This window comes from Martes martes (genome assembly GCF_963455335.1).
Source record: "Martes martes genome assembly, chromosome: 11".
Classification (NCBI taxonomy): Eukaryota; Metazoa; Chordata; class Mammalia; order Carnivora; family Mustelidae; genus Martes; species Martes martes.
The window spans coordinates 113,960-134,799 of record NC_137899.1 but is presented as its reverse complement, the minus strand read 5'-3'; positions in this window follow the sequence as shown (position 1 = coordinate 134,799).

The following is a 20,840-nucleotide window of genomic DNA, read 5'->3' as shown; positions in this document are numbered from 1 at the left end:
GCCGCTGAAAACATGGTCACATGATCTACAACTACCGGGAAATTTACCTGAAAACCATTCACATTTTTAACAACTTTTTAAAAGTGGGAAAGTAATAAATATTCACCATTTAGACTAATGCAGAAAAATATGTCAAAATTGGTCAACTAAAATCATCTCACAATGGTAGGGTTTTTTCTCTCTTTGTCTGTTTTCTACATAACATATGTTTATTAACTTTATTGGCACATAATTCACATGAAATAAAATAGCAGATTTTAATTATAAACAGATTGATGTTTTTGACAAATATATATACATGTATATATTAAGAAAAGATTATCTTTATTTAAATAAAATAGAAAAGACAAATATTCTTTCTTCATATTGTATTTTCGCTTTCGAATGACCTGGCGCCTTTCAAACCAGTTAGCCGTATGCATGTGGGTCTGTCTGGACGTCTGTCTGGACGTCCCTTCTCTTCTGTTCCTTTACCCTCATGTCACTGCCCCACCGTCCTGACTATCATGGCTCTGTAATGATAGATCGTAAGGGCTTACTAGGATGCCCCAGCACACTGGACGGTCTGCAAGAAGTGGATCAGTACGACTCACACACAACCCACCAAGGCCGACTCACAACGAAAGGGAAAAGTTGGACAGGCTGATGGTTGTAAGAAGATTGAGCCACGGATCAAAGACTTGCCCAAACAAACAAAAGTTCAGGACCTGATGACTTCACTGGTAAATTCTGCCAACTATTTGAAGAAGAATGACTCTCAGTCCTTCTCAAACGGTTCTAAGAAGAAGAAGAAGAAGAAGAGGAGGAGGAGGAGGAGGAGGAGGAAGAATGAACTCATTTCGCAAGGCCTGCATTCCCCTGATGTCAGAACCAGAGAAGGATGCCGCAAGAAAATAAAACCACAGGTTTTATGAATGTAGTATGTAAAAATCGTTAGCAAAATATCAGGACACTGAATTCAACAATGGTATAAAAGGCCAGTGGAGCTCAGGACAGAAAGGCATCAAGAGGCATCCTTCCTGGCACACGGAGCAGAGCAGGAAGGAGGGAGAAGTCGGGGAAAGGAGGAAGGAAAGAAATGCCGTTATGGATTTAAAAAAAAAAAAACTTATTTGAGCTCTATTAGTTATAAATTTACCATTTGACAGATATTACTCTGTGCTGCCATGGAACTCACATTACAGGAGGAAGAAAGAAAAACAATTAATGATACTCTTAACTAATAGGAATTTCTGTTTTTGCAATAATGAAATATTTGGGGTGAAAGAAAAGGTAAAAAACCCTGCTATTTTAGGCTTCTACAGGCTATTTGCACATAGGAATAATTGTTGTAAAGTTTAGAAACCAATTATAAATTTAAAGCATCAAAACAGAAAAGAAAAAAAATCCGTGCTGTAGAGTACGTACCGGTGAGTGGAATCTGTAATAACCACAGAATGGAGCACAATCTGGTTTTAATTAAGTTTGAATTAGCTTCACATGAAAATGAATTGGTTCTGAGTCTACAAGATTAAAATGGTAATATTAATATCTAACAGAAATGCTGCTTTTAAAATCTTCTCAATCAAACCCAAAGACATAGATGAAATAAAAAACACAAATCACAGATTATCAATTAATTTAAATTGTAGAGTTATTTATGTTCATTGGATTTGGGGGACATATTTAATAGGCAATTTAAAATAGTGAAGGCTATCAGTCAGGTGTATGTAATGAAAATTAATATTATCATCAAGAGAATTATTTGAAAGATGTGAGTTTTTTCCTGTCTTGGAAAGCTCGGTTCTGCTAAATCAACAGGGAGGTTTACATATTATTGTTAATTTAATACATTTAATAATTTATGTTAATGACAAATTATCATTAATTGTAATAAAATCAACATTTTTTCTGTTTTCTTATTCTAACAAAATTTCTAACAAGCTTTGATTTAAGGAAAGCATCCCCCCTCCAATTTCATTATTGTTTATTTTTCTCATGAACAAAAATCAGAATTTAGGGATACCTGGGTGGCTCAGTCTTTAAGTGTCTGCCTTCGGTTCAGGTCATGATCCCGGAGTCCTCGGATCGAGACCACCCATCGGGCTCCCTGCTCAGCAGGAAGCCTGCTTCTCCCTCTGCCTCTCCCCCTGCTTGGTTTCCCTCTCTCGCTGTCTCTCTCTTTCTGTCAAATAAATAAATAAAATCTTTAAAAAAAATCAGAATATCACTGACACATCCAGATACCCCCCAATACACATTTGTAGAGTTTTCTAAGGTAACATTGTTGGTGACCTATTAATGTTCCTAGAAATGGGGATGGAGCTGGAGCCTTTACGAATGAATGAATGAATGAATGAATGAACGAATGTAAAAGTCTTGACAGATGTGAAGCCTTCCTCATGTTTCTGTTTCTCTCCCTTCTTATCTCACTACTCACTTTTCTAGAAAATGCACATGTGCCAAGGTCTTCACAAGCCCAGGAAAGCAAAATGTGAAATAAAACTTAAATATGAAGAAGGGAAAACGGAGTCTGAACGCTGTGTACACGGTGCAGCCACACTCCGACTGCGGTTCCGGCGACCCTCCAAGAGACGCCCGGTGGCCTTTCCCAAGGGAGGTCGTAAGCCCACGAACCACGCCTCACAGCTGCGTGGCCGGGCCGGGTGGGACCGTCGTGGAGCCTCCGTGTCTCCCCCCAGGAGGCTGTTGTTGTAAGGGCTGAATGAGTGTGTACAAAATCCCACCACAGCACCCGGCACCAGAAGAAACTGACCGTTATATATATATATGTGTGTGTGTGTGTGTGTGTGTATACGTATACACACACACACACACACACCCCCCTATAGATAGATAGATATAGATATAGATATATAAATTTTTAGGAAAGTTTTCATTCCGACTTCAGTTCTGTTATTATGAAATTTAAACAAATTAAGTAATCGGTGGTGTGGTGATCACACACGAGTGAGCATTGAATTCTGGCCATAGCCATGGAGACAGATTCAATCTGCATCAACTTCGGGACTTCTTTTGGTCACAAATACTCCTGGACATCTATTTTTAAGCCAAAGTTGCCTAAATAAATGAATTTTAACTGAGTCAAACTCCTTTCTCTGTCCCTTTTCAATTTCTCAGAATCTGTGTTCCCAGGAACTGTTCCTCTCCCAGACCCCAAACCCCAGCTCCCGCTGTGTCTTGTGGACCCTGCTCTGCCGGTCATCTCCTCTCTTACCTCTCCCTTCTTCACGGATACACCTGATGCTTTCTTTGAGAATCCCCTATGGGCAAAGTGAGCTTGACTGTCCTAGAAATTAGGAGCAAGTTATGCAGAGAGCCAAATGAGAAAAAGAAAAGCACCCTGCGAAAGAATGGGGTCGACCGTGATGGGAGTCGCTGCAGCTTGAAGACTAATGCCTCCCACTTACTAACTGCTAGCTGTATCCTGACAGTATTCTCCGGAAATGGCACACGTGCACACGAGTTCATTTGAACTCGTGAGAATCTGGAATAGCTAATATTATTATTATCCCCATTTTTTAAATTTGTAAGATTCAGGTGGGCTTATAGGATCTGCATGCTGGAGCATGGCACCACCAAGTTCACGATCTCTAAATGTTCCATTGAGATGATGCACACGGAGGCCTGAATCTGTCCAACTTTACTCAGACGCGGTTCTAGAAAAATGAAGATTTGAACAAAGGATGTGAGCCCTAATTAATGAGCTGGTAGGTGAAGTAAACATGTATTCGTAGGAGGGTGGTGGACACTCTCTAAAGCTAGACCACAACGTTGTTTGTGCAGGACTGTTGACAGGATGGAGAGGAAGGAAGAGGTACAAGCCTTGTTGGGAAGATGCGTTCTGAGGTCTGCCATGAATGATCCCGAGCATTTCAACACCACCATGATGAACCATTTTACAGAAATAGCTCAGTTCTTTCTTGGCCAGAACCAACACCTCATTGCAAACATGTCCAGCTGATGAGGGAGCGGGAGGCCGGCTGAGGACAAAGCAAAAGCTGGCACCTTGCACCCCCTCTCCACCCGCTCCCCTCGGTGATGTGTGTGACATTCCTCAGGCACCCCTGACTGCCAAAAAGAGAAACAAATAGTTAACTTGCTGAGATCACAATCCCACAAGACAGGAGTCTCCCTTGGTTTACAAATGTCCTAGAGATCTACGAACAAAGAAGTTACATTATCAATAGCACAATTTCCAGAGGCAAATAACTCAGTTCCTCAAGCCTTAATGTCACCCTCCCCTCCATGAACAAAACTGAAGGAGGCTGGGGTAGAAGGAAATGTAAGTGAAGTGAAGTTTCTTCTGTACCTAAATCTCACTAACAAAGAGGCTTGATAGCAGGATTGTGTCATCCCACCAGGAATCTCCCAACCATCTTGATGTTACTGGCTCGCCAAAGGACAGCATTGATCAAGCCTCCGGTATCCCTGCACCTTGGAGACCTCCTTTAACATATGAAAACTCCGTTCAAACCTCTGTTTCCCTGCCTTCCCCAACCTTGTAGACCTCTTTAGCATATGAAAGCTCCATTGAAACCTCCCCTTCCCTCACCTTCCCCCAACCGCAGGGTGCATAACCTGCCACCCCTCACAACCCGGGGCAGCAGCTCTTCCTGCCCACGGGTCCTGTCCCCGTGCTTTCATAAACCACCATTTTGCACCAAAGATGTCTCAAGAATTCTTTCTTGGTCATCGGCTCCAGACCTCAGCCCACCGGACCTCAGCCCACCGAACCTCACCCAGGTTCTAGAACTTCATCACAGCCATTCACTTGGAAGCATGACCAGGGTATTCCTGAGACAGGACTGCCAAGAACTGTCCTATAGCATACAGGTTTTCCCAAATAATCTAGCAACTGTAATTCCCGTTTGATACTCCAAAACAGTTATTGTTGGCCATTTCTGATGACTCAATTCTGAGACTCACTGAGTGGATCAAAACGCTTTTGAGTTTAGGAGTAAGCATAACCCATAGTGAACACTGGAAAAGACAGCAGGGAGGTGACAAACGCCGGGTGTTCTACCGGCCCAGTCCTTCTCGGTTAGTGAGATTTAGGTATAGAAGAAACTTCACTTCACTTACATTTCCTTCTACCCCAGCCTCCTTCAGTTTTGTTCATGGAGGGGAGGCTGACATTAAGGCTTGAGGAACTGAGTTATTTGTCTCTGGAAATTGTGCTATTGATAATGTAACTTCTTTGTTCGTAGATCTCTAGGACATTTGTAAACCAAGGGAGACTCCTGTCTTGTGGGATTGTGATCTCAGCAAGTTAACTATTTGTTTCTCTTTTTGGCAGTCAGGGGTGCCTGAGGAATGTCACACACATCACCGAGGGGAGCGGGTGGAGAGGGGGTGCAAGGTGCCAGCTTTTGCTTTGTCCTCAGCCAGCCTCCCGCTCCCTCATCAGCTGGACATGTTTGCAATGAGGTATTGGTTCTGGCCAAGAAAGAACTGAGCTATTTCTGTAAAATCCTGCTTCCCTTCCCAGTCTGCCGCACACAGACTGAGCACACTGATCTGTGGGCCTCTCCGAACACTGGCTCCCTCCTTCCCACTTTCCGGCCCCATGTCCTGCATGCATTTCCTCTCACATGGCCATTAGACCCCTGAAATGATGTTTGAACCCATTAACCACCAGGGAAATGCAAATAATGCTAGGGAGAGATTGTTACCCAACCACAGAAAAGGTTAAACTCCCCAAACAAATAATAACAAACAAACAAACAAAGAACAAAGACAGGAAAACAATGTCCATTATTGGTAAGGCTGTGGCGTCATCATGAGTGTCACACACTGCTGGAGGACAAGTAACTTACGACAGTGACTTTGAAAACCAATTGATGTTATGTCTAAACTTGCAAATAACTGTACCCCATGAGCCAAAAAGTTCTCTCCTGTGTATAGACCCAACAAAAATGGATCCGGATGTGTACGAGGAGCATGTCCAAGGATACTCAGAATGGAGTTATTCATAAGAGCCAAACCCGAGAACAGTGCAAAGGCACATCAGCAGAAGAGTGGATACATTGTTACATGTTCATAGAATATTATGTAGCAGTAAATTTGAACAAATTAGTTTTCTGCAACAACAGGGAAGACTCTCTAGGATACAATACAAGCAGAAGAAGCCGGGTTCCCAAGTACATTCTGTGTGATTTTATTTGTAAAGAGTACAAAAGGTGACAAAATTCCTCCTCTGTGTTAGGATTCAGAATATTGGTTATCTTGGTGAGAACAGGAGCATGGTTTTTGGTAGGGAGCATGAGGAGAACTTCTGAGATGGGGGTCCCATTCCCTCTCCTGATTTGAGACTCGAGTCCCCAGAAACATCCACTCCGTGATGAGACATTATGCTATTTAACAATTTCTCTCTTTGTGTTTCAAAAAGCATTTTTTTTCATTAAACAACTTTTTTTTTTTAAGAAATGCAGCAAAGAAGTAAATATGTTATAGTGATTGGGATATGTGTACCTATAGGACCAATTGGAAGGAATGATTAAATGTTAGGTGAACCCATATGTCTCTTCTAAGATGAAATTTTCACTGACAATATCATAAAGCTTTAACAAGTGCTATTTCCCAAGCCCTTAGGAGGGAGCCCTAATGATGGAGAACTTCATTAGCCTGCTCAGAAATATTCTCAAAAGTGGTACAAGACACAGCGTAGGAGGTACTTGCCCACAGGATGAGCGCAATTGTTTTCTGGAACACCCACGTGGGAAAAAGCACGATTTGTACTATTAAGGAAAAAATAGGCAACTGTGACTCATGCCACCTGCACACCCAGAGGAAAAGCTTCAAGGTCAATACTGACCTTTGGAAATGAATAGAACTTGTTTCAAGCTACTTTTCTAACAAGAAGAAAAAATATTTATTTTTAAATCAGGCATTCCCTTAAATTTCACGTAAGCAAATCCTCCAAAGCCCCAGTTAACGTAATCTATAAAAAATCACCTCTAAGTTGTACATGCACACACACGCACACACATACAGCCCTCAAACATGTCGATTATCTGTCTGCAGAAAGCTACTTACTGAATTTCAGTGAATAAACTGATCTCTCAGTTAAGTCCCCTTTTTTCAATTAGAGAACGTAATTTTTAAGTTTAAGCCAAAATGTTGTTTTTCCTACATATTCAGTCAATGGAGATAAAGCTATAGACACTTGATCCCGCCCTGTTCTGGGCTCTGTTAGCAGAGCACTCTACGATTGCTAATTTTGTGTGTCAGTTAGACGGAGCCACGGACGCCCAGATGCTCGGTTGAACACTGTCCTCGGTGTGCCTGTGAGGGTGCTTCTGGGTGAGGTGGACATTCGCACCGGTAAACTGAGTAAAGCGGAAGGCCCACCCCCATCCCAGCCCCTGCGTGGATGGGCTCACCCGATCCCTTGAAGGCCCGAGTAGAGCCAGACTGAGACAGAAGGTTTCCCTCTCTCTGCCTCCCTGGCTCTGAGCCGGACAATGCTCTTCCCTGACTTCGCTCCGCTGGGCTCCAGCCGCCTGACCGCGGAGGGTCGGGCTCTCAGCCTCCATAACCACGTGAGCCAATTCTTTATAATATCTCTGGGCTCTGTTTCTCCAGAGGACCCCTCCCCCCACCCACACACAGAGTTTTCTCACATTATTGTGTTTCTTTCTGGCGGCAGCTCCGAGTCCTCGTAATTCCACTCTCCCTGAGGTCCACCTGCTCTCTGTCCCAGAGCTGGAGCTGGACGTCCAGGCTGCCTTTCCATTGCACATTCAAATACCGTGGGGTCTTGGGCCCAGCCAGTGAGATCTGGGGCCCAAACGGCCGTCCAGCCGTGCTCCAGGGCCGCGCCGTGAGCAAGGGGCAGGAAGTGAGCAGGGTGTGATGTCCCAGGGAGGGGAGGGTTCCGGGAGACCCTTTACCTTCTTCCACTCACAACCCTCTAACTCCATCTTTGCTGTCATGGTGTCCAAGTCTGGCCTCCAAACACCAGAAGTGCTTTAAAACACACAAGGTCACTAAAATAGTTCTCCTGGAGCGCCAATAAAGAAGACAGATTAGGATACAAAGCACCTCAACCGACGTCACGCCAAACATCTAATTAAACAGAGAAATTGCCACACCTGCTTCTCACCCGCCTCTCGTGGACACGACGGGGCCACTTCTCCAGCCGTTTTCCTTTCCCTTTTAGCCAATCAGCTGCCCCAGGAACACCCCCAGCATCCCCGCAGGACCCCAGCGCGGCGCCGACGGCCGAAGCGGGACCGCCGCTGGGGTCTGATGTGTCCCTCTCTCCCGTTATCACCTCCGAAGTGTGTATCTGCTCAGATCTGTGGAGAAGAAGGCACTGGTCTGAGAACAGGGATTCCGGAGAAAACAGGAGTCGTCTCGCAGACGCTGCCCGTGCAGCTGTTTTCCGGGTCAGCCGTAGGATCAACTTGTGAATTGCTGGAACTCGTAAACCACGAGAGCATTTCACGAGCAAAGGAACTTAGGTTAGGCTTTTCTCTCCGTAGCAAGAGCGGGTATGACATACGACCACAGACGCTGCCGCTGATAGCCTTCTGGGCCGAAAACAGCAAGACGGATAGAACTTCCTTGGGTCCCGACAAAAAGCTTACAGAACAAGGCCCAGCGAGCTCTTTTGTTCCTCTGAGCCCTTAAAACAGCGGGTGAGGTTACCTTCCCTGCCGGGGAAACGATGGGCTGACCCCAGATGGTCTTCCTGTCAAGGTCATCACCGAGGTCACTAACGACGCATTCTTAATTACTCACGTTCCACCCCAGGGAAAATCGTTCTCTGTGACTTTGAGATGGATTACGCCATCTCGATTCCCTTGGCATCCGAGAGGGCTCAAGTATTGCCATTTCTCCCAACGGGGTGTGGTCTCAGCAGCACCTTTCCCTTCCCCCCTCCAGGTGTCCCTGCGCCACGGGGCGAGAACATGAACAACGCTGGTGATGACCCAAAGTCCCATTCACTTTCAGATCTTCTCCAATGTATTTTTTTTAAAGTTCTCAGACTATCATCCCATAGGTGTGATGTCAATGTCATACACTGTCATTCTCGGTTCCGTTATGCGTCCCCAAGGCCTCTCAAACCAAAGCAGAACATCCCGTCCTGAGCTTCAGGGCAGTTAAGCGGTTGTAGGAGGATTGGAGGGAGGAAGAAGAGACTCAGAGCGTCCCCAAAGAGAACGTTTCACAGAGAGAACCGGTGGCTGTGGCCCCCTCAGTGCTTGAGTGATCCTGCGGACATTTCCCAGGGAACGTGGAAGTATTATTTCAAGGGGCCGATGCTTTGGTAAGAAGAAAGTTCTACAGTTTGTGTTTCTCAGGATGCTTCTGGGTAGGAAATGCTACGATGCCGTACGGCAAATAGAAGGTTAAAACTCAGGGTGTGATGTGCTACTCTCGTGCTCCGATTCTCCCTCCAGCTAGAAGATGGGTCTTCTGTTCCGTTCATCTAAGCTTCAAGCCCAGCTGTCAGTGAACACCCGGTACCAGCTGTCCTCAAGGGTCAGGACGCAGCTGCCCTCGGGTGCTCCTTCAGCCGCGTCTCCCCTGTTCCCGAACAACGGCCAACTCCTGTTTTTCTTCAATAAAACAATGTTTCCAAATGATTCCTTACGGGCAGCCGATGCGACCTGAATAGACTTCTGTTACTGCATCAGCTCTCATGACTCTTGTGAGTAACAGACTTGGTTATCGATTCTGTATTTACTACATATACCCACATGCTCCCCTCCCTTCCTCCCCTTCTCTTATTTTTTCACTTTATTCTTTCAATTCTTGTTTGCATACAATATTATATGAGTTTCAGGTGTACAACATACTGACTGGATATTTACATACTCTAGGACATGGCCCCACCGCTGTCCTAGTTACTACCCGTCACCTGTCATACGAACTTGTCACTGTGTTATTGACTCTAAAACCTATGTCAAACTTTTCATCCCTGTGACCTATTTACGACTGAATTGTGTCTCCGAATCCGTTCACCTCTCCTCTGTCTTTTCAGAACAACGTTTTACGCTGATATCCTTTGTATTGTAAAACTCCCCAGACATCTTACGGAGAACTCTGTACGTTATGCAAATGACAAATATCACTTATCAACATTATGATACCTCAGCTTGGCAGCATCGCATTTCTCTCATTTGATAAATATTTAAGTTTTTTAAACATGCCCCTAAATATCCGTATTATCCTCTGAACAGTTTCCGAAACGAGCTGCAGTTTTAGGAGGAGGAAGCCACGACTCCAGGAATATCCGCGTCGCTCCCTGGAGGCGTTCAGGGGCACGTAACTCAGATTCATCCCACTTCACAGCTGCTGCCGCTACATTTCTACACGAATATGAGGGATCCTTGCTCTGCCCTGACAGAACAGCGTGAACACTTAACACTCTCCTTCATGCGAGGAGCAGGAGCGAACCAGGAGCCGGTCGGTCAAAGGAGGTTTGGGGCTGTGGCCTGAGGACTCATTTCAAAGGCGTAAGTTGAGATTGTAGGTACACGATTCACCACATCCCTGCATCGGGCTCCGTTCTGTGTGGCTCAGTGGCCTGGAGGGGTCTTGAGCGGACACCAGCCCTCCCTGGAGCATCTCATGCACTAGGTAGCAGCTCACAGAGTCACAGGTGTCAGCTCCCGATTTCCTGCTCAGACGTACCCGTCACCCGTCACCCTGGGTGATAAGCAGTCTCCCCTGCCTCCCGGCTCCGTCCCCCGGTGCGCCCCTGGATAAAACGTCCACCCTTGCAGAGCTTACCAAAACCCTGCTCTTTTTCACTGGAATTGACCCATGTGGACTTAGCTCTGGAATTCCAAAAGCGCTCACCCTCAGACGCCAGTTGTGACACGTGCCCACGGCTGCTGGGCTCTCTGCCTGCACCCTGCCTGACCTCCTTGGTGGACCTTCCAAGGAGCCGCAGGTCTCCTCCGGGGCCTGTGACCCCCTCAGGTCTCGACTGCTCTCTCCCTCGTGGTTTTGCTGAACTGTGCCTTTCCATCCAACACCCCACTCAGAGCTCTACTTAATAAATGTTAATTTAACAAAATCACAACACTGAAAATTATGGCTTGAATGGCTTTGACACAATTCGGGCTAAATAATTTCCTAGAATATAAATTGTATTTATTAATGTTGTATTTTAAACAAAGAGTCAAGATAGGCAATGAAGACTTTCACAAGGGGAAAAAAAATGCTGCTTTGCCTTTGAGTGATCTTGAACTGTGGGCACAAGGAGCCCTTGAGAGAGGCTGACACACCTAGAGTGTGTCCATGGGTGTGAGCTCTGGAGAAGGTGATTTGGAAGGACGACCAAAATCCACGTGCCTTACGACACAGGCACTTCATTGCCAGGATTGCCCTGCAAAAGGATGTTGACAAAAACGCACGAGAGTACCCAGTGTAGTGGAGTGGATTTTAAGAGTATAACTCTAGAAAAGAATGCTGGGCAGAAAATGGCAGGTTTGAAAAAAATATTGCTTATCCCTCCACACCATACAGCTTTGTACAACTGGCATACATTGTTTTAACCTAAAAAATGATGACGATGTTAGGAGTTGTTCTGTTCTCCTACATTATACTTTAGTGTGATCTGCTGTGTGTTACCAAAATGTAAATATAAATTATGGGATGGCAGTATGGTAAGAAAAACATAGACGCAGTATGGAGAAACGCTTTGAAACCATTCACCTCCCTAACTTCTGCCCTAAATTCCACAGACTTGGGAATCATGGCCAAACTAGAGCAATGTTTGTTAAAACTTGTTTAGTTTACTGTAAAGTGTTGTTTACAAAAAACCACAAGTGGTTGTTCTATTTTATTGAAAATTTACTCGTTATCATATAGTTTTTGCAACAGAGTCAAACACTCTGCCTTTGCGCCTGGGGTTAATCCCAGGGGTTCTGTTTTCCAAAGGCCCATCTTCTGAGGGAGAGGACACAGACAGGGTGACACCAGCCGTGTCCTTGCATCTGGAAAGTGAAACCTGCCTCCACCCACCCCTGTATCCCAAAACCAGAATGGAGAGGGGAGGAATCAGAACCCTCGCCTTCAATGTTCCCTACCCTCTCTCACATGTCCACATCAGCCAAACAAAAGACACAGGGCCATATACAGCAGCGGGAGTCCTAAATTCTTCAGCTGTGGAAAATTGTGAAAAGTGTGCCGTTAGGGCGACTGTAACCCTTAGGTCCCAGGCACCAGCAACAGTCTTCCTGACATCCTGGGAGAGGACAGGTGTCGCAGTCCCCGGGGCCAGGGCTAGGCCGGCCGTGACCGTTCGTGTCTGGGAAGGGCAAGGACCACGTAGCTGAGGCTGTGCTTTCCGGCTGCTTCCGGGCTCCTCCTCTCTGCGTGCTGGCTGCGGGCTCTGCCCAGGAGAGCAGCTCCCCAGCTCCCAGGGCCGGGGCTGCCTCAACGCTCTATCTACCCTCCTTCTCCAGCAAAACAAACAAAGAGCCTGAGACCCTAAGACGCCATACACAAGAGACAAATCATATTGAAATGACTTAAAACAACGTGGCTGTTTAAAAACTGATTATGAAGAGGTAAACAAGGCTTAAACACAGTGAAGACAGAGGTGAACTCTTGCGGTGACTTGAGAGTTTAAATCCTGGTCCAACTGACTTTCAGGGAATCACGACAACCCTCCATGGGGAGACAAAGTTTTCTTAGTTCCTAAAACATTAGAAATTTCTCATAAAAGACAATCAAAAATACCGTTTTGGTTTTCGGGTTTTGTTTTTCCATCAACAGGAAATGGCGCGGGGAGCGGCCGTGACATCTCCAGTTCCTCGGGACCCTGGGCCGAGGGGGAGGGACGGCCCTGCCAGCCCCAGGGACTGGGTGCACAGGGGTCTTACGGAAGAAGAATACCCCCCAGAGCTGGAAGGTCCATGCACCTGCGCGTGATGCTGGCGCCTGAAGGTTCCTCTGACCGTATTCAAAATTCACCTTTTCAGCCCAAGCAGCCCTGGGGACCGCGGGCCTTCTCCTCCGTCTCATCACAGAAAACCCTGCTCCTGCAGCCTTCGCAGCAGCTCAGACGCGGGCTGGTCCCATGGGGACTTTGAAACAGTCTTGACAAAGAGGAATAATCCGTTCACACCCCACAGTGCCTTTTCTTCCTTTAAACAAAACAAGCATCGTGTCATAACTGCACTCGTGAAAATGAAAGTTTTCAAGAAAATTTCCGCAGAAGAGATTTGTCAACATGCCGTGAGTGACGCCATTGCAACTTGCTCTGCTGATACAGAAATGGTTTTATATTATGCCTCTTTAAAAACATAACAATTGAATTGGTATGTAATAAGTGACATAAATGATGGGTTTTAATTTCCAGAAAAGAATAAAAATGGGCCAAATGTGATTATAATAAATAACAAAGAGACATTACATTTCAGGTTAAAATTATCGATACAATACAGACCCCAGTTCTTCGTGAACTGCTCATGTGTTCTCTCTGGCCCTTGTGTACTTGCCCTCCCGCTCGGAAAACAGTAGGGCACGGCTTTCCTGTGCTCAGAACGCGCATCTGCCCAGGAGAAGTCCCATAAGTGAAGAGCACGGGATACAGAGACGCACAATGAAAGTGGGGCTTGCTAGTCACAAATGTCTTGTGTGTTTTATAATCCCACCAGTGAGAAGGCTGGAGGCATCTGTGGACATAGGCTTGTCAACACTCCAGATATGCTCAAAACGTCCTGAACATTTAAATTCAGTCACCGAGCACACAACTATTGCAATTAAAAAAAAAAATCAAGCTAATATTGATAAAATGAAAACCACAACACCACGAAGATATAAAAGTACTTCATAGACGGGAAAACCTTGGAAGACATTGCACAATGCCTTTTGTGACCAATATGCATGGGGTTCCCCACAGAGGTGCCCTAGGAAAGTAACGGGTGTACGTTATTTTGCGGATGAGCAGTTTTCAGGGTCACTAACGGTATCTGCAAGGGCAGACTCTATTTCGATAACCAAAACCAGGATGCAAAAAGGAAGCCTCGTGTGAGGTGAGGTGAGGTGAGGCCCACAGCAGGACGGCCTGGAGGGTACTTGCTCCTCAGGGCACAGCCTTTTGGAAACTGAAACCTCTTTCTTGAAAACTGGCCGGTGCTTAGGGCAATCAGTCCTTGTGGGGAGTCCCAGGACCACACCTGCTGGAGTCCATCCTTTTGGAACCAGTAGGCGCTCGTGCTCGCCGGGCTTCGCTGGGCTGAAGACTGCCCCACTGTCAGGGACACCATTCCCTTCTCCCGTCTTACAAGGGATGCTACTAGCTGCCGTGCGCTGCGCCTGGGCGGGGCCGCTCTACTGGAGCCTATGAGGGGTCATTTCACTGGTAGTCCCTGCTCCAAGTCAGGCTAGGAGATCCAGGTGGAGCCTTGTTCACTGCTTTAGTCTCAGCAAATAAACATATTATTAGGCTTCAAAATAAACCTGATGTGCTTAGGAATTTTCATCAAAGTATTTTCCTCAAAATGGATCAAAGACCTAAACGTGGGACACCTGGGTGGCTCAGTAGGTTAAGAGTCTGCCTTCGGCTCAGGTCATGATCTCAGGGTCCTGGGATCGAGCCCCACATCAGGCTCTCTGCTCAGCAGGGAGCCTGCTTTCCTCTCTCTCTGCCTGCCTCTCTGCCTACTTGTGATCTCTCTATGTCAAATAAATAAAATCTAAAAAAAAATACATAAAGTACGTTAAAAAAATTTCCCTGCTATAATAACTCTTTACATTTATTGTTGTTTTGTTTTTCTTTCCTTTATAACTAACTCCAGGGGTGACAGGCTCAGGTTCACTTTCAGAACAAAGCCCAGGATTTGTCCTGTGTAACGTAACTAATTTACTCTCTTAATTAGTTGAAGCGTGTGAAACTTCTGTCTTTATCACCAGCGTAAACATGTTCAATGTGCACATCCCACATATATTTCATACAACATTAATGAACTATGACGTCTCACACTCTAGGACAATCTGTGAGATCATTTGAACTGATAATTCAGTGATGTTGACACTGAGAAACTCCTGGCCTGGAAATCCAGACAAGACACTGGCGACAGCTGATTTATGGTGGCCAGAAACTCACCATGACCCAGGCGGTGTGGAATACAGGTAAACAATACTTGGAAATGCAATTTGATGAAGGCTATTAGTTGTCCTGCAAGGTCCAATCTCTAACAAGGCGATGGAACTCCATTCTTAGGACCTTGATTAATGAACATCTGTGATCAAACAGCTCATCGCAAGATGTATTGCCCACGACCTGCTGGCCAAGGGCAGCAGAACCAGTCGGTTTCAGTTCTTTGTGGAAAACCCTGTCTCCAATTTACATTGGAGCAACAAGTGTTTCATAAAAGAAAGATACTCTTTATGCATGATCCCTAACAGCCTTCCATTGCAATAAAAATTACACTCTTTCTATATTAGTAGTGCTTTTAAAATTAGAAACCATCTTTCTTCTCTCTTTTTTTTTTCCTAATTTGCTGCCTATATCCGATTTTCTAGCAACCAAAGGTTTTGGAAGATGGTCAGTGTGATGCCTGCTGCGGTGTGCGACAGAGATCTGCCCCACACTTCCCAGCCCCACCCCTGCCCAGGCGTGGTTTCCTACCCTTAGCACTACTGTCATCTTGGACTGACAAGTTCTTTGGGTTGGGGGCTGTCCTGTGAAGGCAAGAGTATTAGCAGCATCCTTGGTCTTTGTGCATTAGAAGCCAGTAGCTTTCTCACCCCCATTGGGAGAACCAAAAATGTTTGCAGCCTTTCCCAAATGCCCTTGGTCTGGGGCTGGTCCCCTTCCAACTGAGGAAAACTCTGAGGTCCCCTTCTGCTCCCAGCCCCAGAGCTCCCTGGGTGACAGGGGAGGTCTTTGCTGTGAATAGCTCTCCATTCAGGGTATCGCTCCTGTCAGTCGGACCGCCTCCTTCAGTCCCGTACGGGTGTCGATGGCGTGAGCTCCCGCTGACTGCTAATCCCCATCTCAGCGTCTGCTTCCCACCGAACCAGCTGTGTGACAGACACCGGATTTCCTCAGTTCACAGAGACACATTTTTATCACACTTTATCCTCAGTGAAGTCAGATTGTCCTCAAATCGATGGCATGCTATAAGTTCATTGGCAGCCTGTTTTCTTTCTTGAGGTAAATAAAATAAGCCTTAAAAGGAATCCTGTTTTAGTTGATTAAATATAATAGATAAAATGACAATTTGGCGTGAGAAAACAGTGCCTTCGCCTGAGATTACCCAGTGCTTTAGTCAAAGTGCTGGCTGGGGAGGGAGGGTAAAATTAGACACCTGCGCCAGCTAATATTTCAGTATAGCGATGATTTATTATTTTATACAGTATATTTAAAATTAATCATGAGAGATGATTATGCATGTGCCCATTCATCTAGACACTATGCATGTGTCCAGGTGTATTTAATCTATGTTTTAATAGATTATAAAGTGATAGATACAGACAAAGCCGCCATATTTTTTTAAACTCTATTTTCTCATTAAGTTACCTTCTTGAAAATATACATGTGAAACCAGTGTCCTCTGTTCCACATTATATTTATAGCCTCTAGGTCATGACCTGTCTGCATCCCTAACCTACCTCCCGGCTTCTCTTGTCCCGAGTCAGACCGGCAGAACTGCAGTTCGAGGCACGTGTCCTGAATACTCCCTCTCTCCTCCTTTAGAAACCTTGGCTTTGTTGCAAGCAGTTCAATGTAGTTGCCGTCTGCTGGCACGTAATTGTCTGTGATCTGGCATTGGGCTAGAGATTCTTTTTTCCTCTTCCAAACCAGTAAAGTACTAATATAATGTGGGTTTTTTCAGCTTTCAAAATTGTGTCTAATTAAAACAGACCTGAATTATTTATGCATTAATACTCCTTTTACTTTTTCAAGATGTTTAAAATATTTTGAGCTACGGTGAAACTTTCAACATTAAATTCTTCGAAGGCTCTCAGTGGAGCCACATGTGTACATTTAAAAAAGTAGCCATCATTCTCAGAAAAGACAATTTTTAAAAAAGAGTGTTACATAAAATGTGGGCTACTTGATGGAGCATCCTTATTAAATAGTCATGGAAATAGATTTCCAACGTGAGACTGACACCACAGTTGACTGAGAACAAGCTGTAAAGTCAAACACTCAAAGTCAAACCATCATTTCAATAATTGTATCTTGACAATCACGTGATGGCCTCACCGTGTCCTTGTGTATAAAGTAACAGCCCTTTTATAATGTCATTGGTGGCTTACCTTGGACATCGTTAAGGCAAGTGATGGGGTAGCCTTAAATTCTCGGGTGGCCCAGGTCTCTCTGGGGAAGGTCCGAGACTTCACCTTCTAAAACCCACGACACCTAGAGACCCGAGATCCGGGGGATTTCCACTCACAAGGCAAATGGTGGACTCTGGACCCAATATCTCAGTTTCTAGCTCAAATAATGACCCAATCAAATGCAATTTAATTATCTTTAGGTCACCACCAATCCGTGCACATCTCATGATCTGATCAGTTGATTATAAGAAAGAAGCCACAAGACAGAATGCTTCATCAGCTCTTTTTTCGGTCAGCAATTAAGATGCTGTAGTTCTTGCCGGGAGCGTATTGATGGCAGCTCCGATGCCCCCCGACCTTCGTAAAATGCCATCCCGTCTGCTCTCGCGTCCCATCTCACTGCTAGTGACAGCAGCACCAGCTACTTTTGAAACTGTTGTGACCGGGGCTGCCGGGGGCCCTAGTTAGCTCTGCGATAATGCTAGTTTAATTGAACCGGAGAATGAAATTAGCCCAACCTCCTCAAAGTTGTTCCAGATACGCAGACAAAGGGAAGTCGGAAGTGAGCAAGAAAACGGCATTTAAAGAGCAAGCAGACTTCCCTAAAATAAAATGGTCTGGTTGATTTAATGAGACCATCTTGAAAAAGTGAGTAAAGCGGTTTTGGCTTTGGTGACATTTCGATACATGACTGTTTCCTTGAAAAACCGAATCAAAAGCAAAAACTAACCACTATACTTTTTTTCAAATTGTCAAATTCTGTGTTTTCACGAGTTCCACTTACTTTACAAAGGAAAAAAAAGTCTAAGATTTTTTTCTCTGGTGGTTAAGAATTCAAGTTGAACGAGTGCATTCATTTTTCTTTTCCTGCCTTTTTGCAGAAGAGCAGAGCGTCAGAAACCCACGGGCGCGAAGGCCTTCAGGGAAGGGTTCGTGTTGCAAAACGCAAACGCACCCGCCGGGAGGAAAACAGTGTTTCTGGACGCACCAGACACGGAGCATACGCGTCTGTATTCGGGTCAGGGACAAGTTTCGTGGCATTTGTTAGTTTGGTTGCTTTGCTCGCGGGGCCCTTCTCAACCGGGTACCGGAGTACGGGAGGCGCGGAGGAGCGATGACCCGCGCGCGACAGGGCAGCGCCGTGACCCGCTCCCGCGTGGATCCGCGTCGAGCAGCCGCGGCGCGACCCCCGTAGCTGAGAAGTGAGACCAGGGCGGGTCGCGGCCCCGAGCAGCCGGTGCGGGAATCACTGCGGTGTCGTCTCAGCGTCTCTCCTCTCCTCCGGTTCCCAGGACTGTTACTGTTCTCCTGCGGGACGCAGGCCGCGCGCCTGTCCTTAGGGCCCCAGCGTGACCGTGGGCCTCGGGTCGTGACTCGCAAGCTCCGCCAGACACAGGGTCCCGCGGTTCAAGGGTTTGCCTGGCGCTCTCCTTGCAAACTGCTTCAGGCTTTTGAAGCCTTCCCAAGGGATTCTTAATCCAAATGCACGTCGATTACGACGATACAATAAAAGATGAATATTTTGGAAGTGTTAAGAGTGCTGAGGTTTTTGTTTTGTTTTGTCTTGTTTTTTCACTAAAAGCAAAGAAACAGGATAAACCTTTCTTTGAACACATTAGAAGAAAGGACTTGACTGTCCCCAGTCATGACGCAACAGAAAGGTTTTCTGGAGAAGCAAGAAATGTCTGATTAAAATTTGTGAGTGTGGGGTTTCCCACAGCAAGTGCACGAGAACGGAGCCTCCCTCGCGTCCGGAGGCCAGGCCGTCCCTCCGGGGCTCTTCTCCCGAGGTGCTTTCACACAAAGGCCACCGCCGGCCCAGCGGGGGTTCCCTTCCCCGGTGGGAAGTGACGTCGAATGCCATCCACGGAAGGGAAAAGTGAGGTGATGTTCTGTCTTTCTCCCGACCAACACTTTTCTATGGTTGTGGCTGAGGCTGAATCCACATAAGTTTTGGCACCGGATGTATTCATGTTTGCATTAGATCAGCCCACTAACGTATAAGAGAGAAACATTGAAGAGGACCGTCCCTTTAATAAATGCTGATGGGAAAACTGAACCGGCTCCTGCCAAACAAGGAGAAGACGGATTTGATGGATGGTGAGGTGATGCGCGTGCCGGTTATCCCGACGGTGAAGATACTCCCACCGCGCGCTTGTGTCCCCCATCACCACACCGTACCCTCAGTACACTCCGGTTTTACTGGTCGCCGGTACCTCAGTAAAGCGGGGAGACGAAATCGAATCCCCAACGGCCAGATGCATGCCGGCTGAGCAAAATGAAGTAAACACCCTCATACTTGGGTGTATGAAGTAAATGCCTAAGTGACTCAGACATTTGGAGAAGCCCTTTTGCTCCCTATTTAAAGGGAATACATCCAACCACCATGTTTTAAATGGATTTAACATTTTATGAGAAAGGATGATTTTTAAATATCAGTTAAAAGATTTGTTTCTGACTCGAAGTCACGAGGAAATGCTCTCCTTTAGAATGATTGGTAGAGAAACTGGTGTCTCAGGGATTCCGGTTAGGAAGATTCCCGAAGCCAGGGTCACGGGGAACGTGCAATGAATCAGTCACTCATTGAATTGCCGCTGAGGGTTAGACGCCGATTCCAGAAATGAGGTACTGTTATCCCCGTTTTATAAACGAGGTTGGGGGAACGTGTTCTCAAGGTCACGGTTAACTTTCCTCCTTCCTTGGCAGAAAAATGTGTGCCTAGTGACCGAAATTACAAAGAGGAGCACAGGCGTGCTGTCCCGCGGGGCCTTTAGCTAGATGGATAGATGTGCCGAAGGAAACGGAAAAATCCATCTCAAATTTGTGTGTAATCAGAAAGGGTTACTGAAGCCGGCGCTGCCGATGGAGATAAGTGTAGGGAGGACTTTGCTCGCGCTCTCACTCGATACTTCAGACGGCCCAGTCGGCCCTTCTCTACCGAACACCCTTCTAAGCCGCAGAGACAATCATCACGTTTGCCTTCGGCATCATCTACCGGGACTCCGCCTGCCTTCGCGGATCTCGCTGAGGAGATTAGGACTGAAGAGAGTAGAATCAGTCTGATCTGAAGTGTGCATTCCAGAACACGCGAGTGCTTTTTCGGGATTTCGAGGGATTCCCAGGGCTGTAGGGCAGGAACACAACGGAACGCCCCTCCGGCCTCATCTCCTACAAACGGATTCTAAATCCCTCTCTGATTCCACCATTCGGGGCTACTTTGTTTGGCTTAATGAAAATTGTAAAGCAGACAAAGGAAAAACACCAGTCCCCAGGCGGCCAGGCTCCTGCAGGAAGACCTGACGTGGGAGGGCTCGAGCCTGGAGTCTGGCCAAGTCAGACCCAGCTGTGGGTGTGGAGCCCTTGAGGCACGGCGGCTTCTCGGTCTGCTAAACACTCGGCCGAGCCTAGCAGATGCCTCATCGCCTTCGCAAGATTGTCTAGCTGTACCCACCGAGTCAAGTCCCCTCCACTGGGGACTGTGCGGTACGTGTACTCCTGTGTCACCAGACCATTACGGCTCTCCAAAAACTATATTTTATTGCCAAGAAATATCCTTTATTCTTTCTTTTCTGTCTCTTTTC